The sequence below is a fragment of the Gossypium hirsutum genome, chromosome A12 (assembly GCF_007990345.1).
Source record: "Gossypium hirsutum isolate 1008001.06 chromosome A12, Gossypium_hirsutum_v2.1, whole genome shotgun sequence".
NCBI lineage: Eukaryota > Viridiplantae > Streptophyta > Magnoliopsida > Malvales > Malvaceae > Gossypium > Gossypium hirsutum.
In genome coordinates, this window is record NC_053435.1 from 90759589 (window position 1) to 90765931 (window position 6343).

Genomic DNA, 6343 nt, shown 5'->3' on the forward strand with positions numbered 1-6343 from the left:
TAATATATATAGTATATTATTTTGTGTTGCATGGAGTAATATTAATTTCTTTGGATTCTTTGAGATTGTTATGTTTTAATTTTTTTCCTTACGAAACTATGTCTAAAAAGGAAAGTAAATCAGCAAAACATCCTTGAGAAGATTTATGGAGATTTTGTTTACTAATTATCATTATTTTTTTCTAAGTGTAGTCATGGAAATTAATGCTACCAAATTTGGAATGCATGATACCAATAATTTGATTATTAGTCTAACCGTTTAGAAACAAATGCAAGTTATGTTCCAATTTTTTTTCTGTGGTCTAGGAGAAGAAAAGATTAAATTATATTTTTCTTGCTAGTCAAAATTATTATTATTTACCTAGTTTGCTAAAATGAAAATGAAAAAAAATTGAGAGTGCAATGAATAAAACTAGAGTTTCTCAAATCTAGAGTTTTTAGTAGTTGGTGACCGTCAATCAAAATTCGATAAAATTGGCACCATGTAAAACATTGCTAGAACTACTCTATTGCTAACTAAAGAAATTATACTTGAGTGAATACCTAAGAAGAAATATTACACAACATACTATTAACAACTCAGTTAATGCAAAATAGCAAAATCAAAATCTTAAGAAAAGCATTAGAGCAAACCTAAGAATTCTACATGCTTAGCTATGCTAGAATAAAAATAAAGAAAATTTCTTACAATTAATTTAATTAATTAATTTATCTTTCATGCCAAATAACAACATATTATCAATTGTTTACCCAAATGAAGAATGTTAGTTTTTTTCTTTTTTTTGCTTTTAGCTTAACATGAAAGATTCGATATTATATAATCAAAATAAATTTAAGTTTGGTAAAATATATTAAATATGAGTTATTTGAATTGAATTCGTTATGAACAACTTGTAAATATAAAAAATAAAATTTAGAAAAAGATTAATTTAATTAATTTCAATATTATAGTAACCAATCGACTAACACTATCGAAAGAAACTTTTTTCAAAATTATTTATTTATTTTTTAAATTTCAAAAACATCAAAATCAATTAAATAAAGTATTTAAAATTGAAAATCATGGGTGAAGTAGTTGGTACGTTGGGCTCGCTACAAGGCTAATGACACTATCACTTCAGTTAAAAGGTCAAAATTTGTTGCAATAGATTAGGGATAAAGGGAGACAAATAACCAAGGTTGTCCATGGAGGAGTCTTAACTTCGTGAAAGATGTTATCAAACCTGAAAAGAGAGGTTATAGAAAAGCAAAAAGTGATTGTTCGATTTTAAGTTCATAAAATTACATCCGGTTTGACTAATGAAATAAATAGAGGGGCAATACGTCAAGATGTCCTTATTAACACAACATGTAATAGTGTAGGCCTTATGGATAATATGCAAATTGCATCTCCCAAAATAGGAGTTCCAAGATAGGTGCATTCTTCTCTAATCATGCCCTATAAAGCTTCTAAAAGAAAGCAAGAAGATGATGAGATATAATGTTGATAAGATTAATGGCACTACATCCAATAAATTCTATTTATTACCCAAATTAACTTGAGGAGAAATACTACAACAAGCATTTAAAAGGTTGGAAACCAAAAGGAAAAAAGAAGAAGAAAAACTAGAAGATAGCAATCTCAAATTGAAACAACAATAATAGCCTTCAACTAGGCCAAATGGCAGGCTAATATCCTCAAAACCTGCAAGAGTCAAACCATATTGGTAATGATTATTCAAGTCACAGTAATGGCAAGAAAGACTCAATATGTGTTTCAATAAGAATAAAGAAACAATACAACTATCTATCAGCGGGACTACATGAACATCTTTGCAATAAAGTAAGAAAGAGAGTGGGGATGAAGAAATCTACAAAACCAGGAGGCTAAATTTAATATACAATTTTCCTTAAGTGATATGCAATAGCAAGGTATCATGTCCGCATAAGAAAAATGTTGATTGTGGCGATAAAAATGAACTTATAAGAAGTTAATTGAGGCTTTCATGCATATATTAATGTCACTTTATTTAAGGTCTTATTTTCCCCCACCTATATTGTGATGTGCAAAAGAATTATTGGCAAATGAACCTTGAGTATAAAACCAAACTCAATGGTTATCATTGAAATTAAAAAGGCATGTCTCCATAGTATGATTCTCTTTGACGAAGTATTTAGCAACATAAATTTGTTTCAAAATTTTGTACCATGTTTGAATATTTTTAAAATTAGGGGAGTGTGAAACATGTTTACTCTTTCCTTTACCCAAGGTATTGTCCAACTAAGTTTTCTTAGAAAATGTTTTTAATGTTGTAGCTTATAATAGGTGATTGTGCAATTTTTTCTATTAAATTTTTAACAGAGCACGTTTCCATCTGATACACATCTAGTGAAGAGTGTTGTTAATAAATTAACGAAGTGTCCCCACCAAAAGAATACGTTGGAACTTGTAACTTATGAAATACTGGTTCATTTTATTGAGTTTTTATATTCATGTTTATATTATTTTTAGCCTATAATTATTGACGCCCTATAGATTGAAGCCATATCTAAGCTTATAAGATACAAGTAGAAAGAAAAATTATCATCTCGTTTTGTGTCTTAATTTCTCCTCGATCTTTTGTTCTTACTGTTATTTCTTTTAGTTTTAAAACAAGATTGTAACTCTTTTTATTTATTTAAAATGTAACCTACTTTACACTACTACAAATGGAGGGGGGAAGAGAAAAGGGTAAAAAGAAAATTAAAATAATAATAATAACAATATTTATTTCTGATTAAATCCATTACAAGATCATTTATTTCAAATTACACAAAAAAATCTCACCATTTAATTCAACTATAAGAGTGTGTAGATTCTAAGATTATGGAAATGGAGGTGCGTCTAAAAGGCAAGTACAAAGATTATTAATGCAATTATAGTTGGGGCACACGGTTCAAATACCCTGACAGTCTTTGATTTTACTGCATTACACGAAATGACAGGTCCTCTTCCCTCTGCCATCATCTCTGAATCTGCAACCAAAATTCCCTTGTATTAAATTAAACGAAAAAGATAATTTTCATATCAAAGGAAAGAAAAGAGTTGGACAAGAAGAAACTAACGAGTTGCAAAGATTAAGATGACAACGAATATAAACAAATTGAATGAAAACTTCTCCATCTCTTTATATCTAATCAACTATGGTTGTGGAAATGTAGAGCTTATGGCTTTAATATATATAGTATATTATTTTGTGTTGCATGGAGTAATACTAATTTCTTTGGATTCTTTGAGACTGTCATGTTTTAATTTTTTTCCTTAGGAAACTATGTCTAAAGGAAAGTAAATCAGCAAAACATCCTTGAGAAGATTTATGGAGATTTTGTTTACTAATTATCATTATTTTTTTCTAAGTGTAGTCATGGAAATTAATGCTACCAAATATGGAATGCATGATACCAATAATTTGATTATTAGTCCAACCGTTTAGAAACAAATGCGAATTATGTTCCAATTTTTTTATTTGTGGTCTAGGAGAAGAAAAGATTAAATTATATTTTTCTTGCTAGTCAAAATTATTATTATTTACCTAGTTTGCTAAAATGAAAATGAAAAAAAATCTGAGAGTGCAATTAATAAAACTAGAGTTTCTCAAATCTAGAGTTTTTAGTAGTTGGTGACCGTCAATCAAAATTCGATAAAATTGGCACCATGTAAAACATTGCTAGAACTACTCTATTGCTAACTAAAGAAATTATACTTGAGTGAGTACCTAAGAAGAAATATTACACAACATACTATTAACAACTCAGTTAATGCAAAATAGCAAAATCAAAATCTTAAGAAAAGCATTAGAGCAAACCTAAGAATTCTACATGCTTAGCTATGCTAGGATAAAAATAAAGAAAATTTTTTATAATTAATTTAATTAATTAATTTATCTTTCATGCTAAATAACAAGATATTATCAATTGTTTACCCAAATGAAGAATGTTAGTTTTTTTTTTGCTTATAGCTTAACATGAAAGATTCGATGTTATATAATCAAAATAAATTTAAGTTTCGTAAAATATATTAAATATGAGTTATTTGAATTGAATTCGTTATGAACAACTTGTAAATATAAAAAATAAAATTTAGAAAAAGATTAATTTAATTACTTTCAATATTTTAGTAACAAATCGACTAACACTATCGAAAAAAACTTTTTTCAACATTTTTTATTTATGTTTTAAATTTCAGAAACATCAAAATCAATTAAATAAAGTATTTAAAATTGAAAATCATGGGTGGAGTAGTTGGTATGTTGGGCTCGCTACAAGGCTAATGACACTATCACTACCGTTAAAAGGTCAAAATTTATTGCAATAGATTGGCGATAAAGGGAGACAAATAACCAAGGTTGTCCATGGAGGAGTCTTAACTTCGTGAAAGATGTTATCAAACCTGAAAAGAGGTTATAGAAAAGCAAAAAGTGATTGTTTGATTTTAAGTTCATAAAAGTACATCCGGTTTGACTAATGAAATAAATAGAGGGGCAATACGTAAAGATGTCCTTATTAACACAACATGTAATAGTGTAGGCCTTATGGATAATATGCAAATTGCATCTCCCAATATAGGAGTTTCAAGATAGGTGCATTCTTCTCTAATCATGCCCTATAAAGCTTCTAAAAGAAGTAAGCAGATGATGAGATATAATGTTGCTAAGATTAATGGCACTGCATCCAATAGATTCTATTTATTTCCCAAATTAACTTGAGGAGAAATACTACAACAACAAGCATATAAAGGGTAGGAAACCAAAAGGAGAAAAGAAGAAGAAAAACTAGAAGATAGCAATCTCAAATTGAAACAACAATAATAGCCTTCAACTAGGCCAAATGACAGGCTAATATCCTCAAAACTGCAAGAGTCAAACCATATTGGTAATGATTATTCAAGTCACAGTAATGGCAAGAAAGACTCAATATGTGTTTCAATAAGAATAAAGAAACAATACAACTATCTATCAGCGGGTCTACATGAACATCCTTGCAATAAAGGAAGAAAGAGAGTGAGGATGAAGAAATCTACAAAACCAGGCGGCTAAATTTAATATACAATTTTCCTTAAGTGTTATGCAATAGCAAGGTATCATGTCCGCATAAGAAAAATGTTGATTGTGGCGATAAAAATAAACTTATAAGAAATTAATGGAGGCTTTAATGCATATATTAATGTCACTTTATTTAAGGTTTTATTTTCCCCCACCTATATTGTGATGTGCAAAAGAGTTATTGGCAAATGAACCTTGAGTATACAACCAAACTCAATGGTTATCATTGTAAATAAAAAGGCATGTCTCCATAGTATGATTCCTTTGACGAAGTATTTAGCAACACAAATTTGTTTCAAAATTTGTACCATGTTTGAATATTTTTAAAATCAGGGGGAGTCTGAAACATGTTTACTCTTTCCTTTACCCAAGGTATTGTCCAACTAAGTTTTCTTAGAAAATGTTTTTAATGTTGTAGCTTATAATAGGGGATTGTGCAATTTTTTCTATTAAATTTTTAACAGAGCACATTTCCATTTGATACACATCTAGTGTAGAGTGTTGTTAATAAATTAACAAAGTGTCCCCACCAAAAGAATACGGTGGAACTTGTAACTTATGAAATACTAGTTCATTTTATTGAATTTTTATATTCATGTTTATATTATTTTTAGCCTATAATTATTGAAGCCCTGTAGATTGAATCCATATCTAAGCTTATAAGATACAAGTAGAAAGAAGAATTATCATCTCATTTTGTGTCTTAATTTTTTCCCTATCTTTTGTTCTTATTGTTATTTCTTTTAGTTTTAAAACAAGATTGTAACTCTTTTTATTTATTTAAAATGTAACCTACTTTACACTACTACAAATGGAGGGGGGAGAGAAAAGGGTAAAAAGAAAATTAAAATAATAATAACAATATTTATTTCTTATTAAATCCATTACAAGATCATTTATTTCAAAGTACACAAAAAAATCCCACCATTTAATTCAACTATAAGAGTGTGTAGATTCTAAGATTATTGAAATGGAGGTGCGCCTGAAAGGCAAGTACAAAGATTATTAATGCAGTTATAGTTGGGGCACACAGCACAAATACCCTGACAGTCTTCGATTTTACTGCATCTACACGAAATGACAGGTCCTCTTGCCTCTGCCATCATCTCTGAATTTGCAACCAAAATTCCCTTGTATTAAATTAAACGAAAAAGATAATATACATATCAAAGGAAAGAAAATAGTTGGACAAGAAGAAACTAACGAGTTGCAAAAATTAAGATGACAGCGAATATAAACAAATTGAATGAAAACTTCTCCATCTCTTTATATCTAATCAACTAT

General features: G+C 28.8%; 1 long non-coding RNA gene across 1 annotated transcript; it reads right to left on the minus strand.

Annotated features, from left to right (window-relative positions):
* Positions 1-5921: 5921 nt before the first annotated feature.
* LOC107928682 (uncharacterized) lies at positions 5922-6343 on the minus strand. Its single transcript, XR_001692673.2, has 2 exons — positions 6264-6343; positions 5922-6167 (listed from the first exon to the last, which is right to left on the minus strand). It is a non-coding gene; the product is annotated as an uncharacterized lncRNA (long non-coding RNA).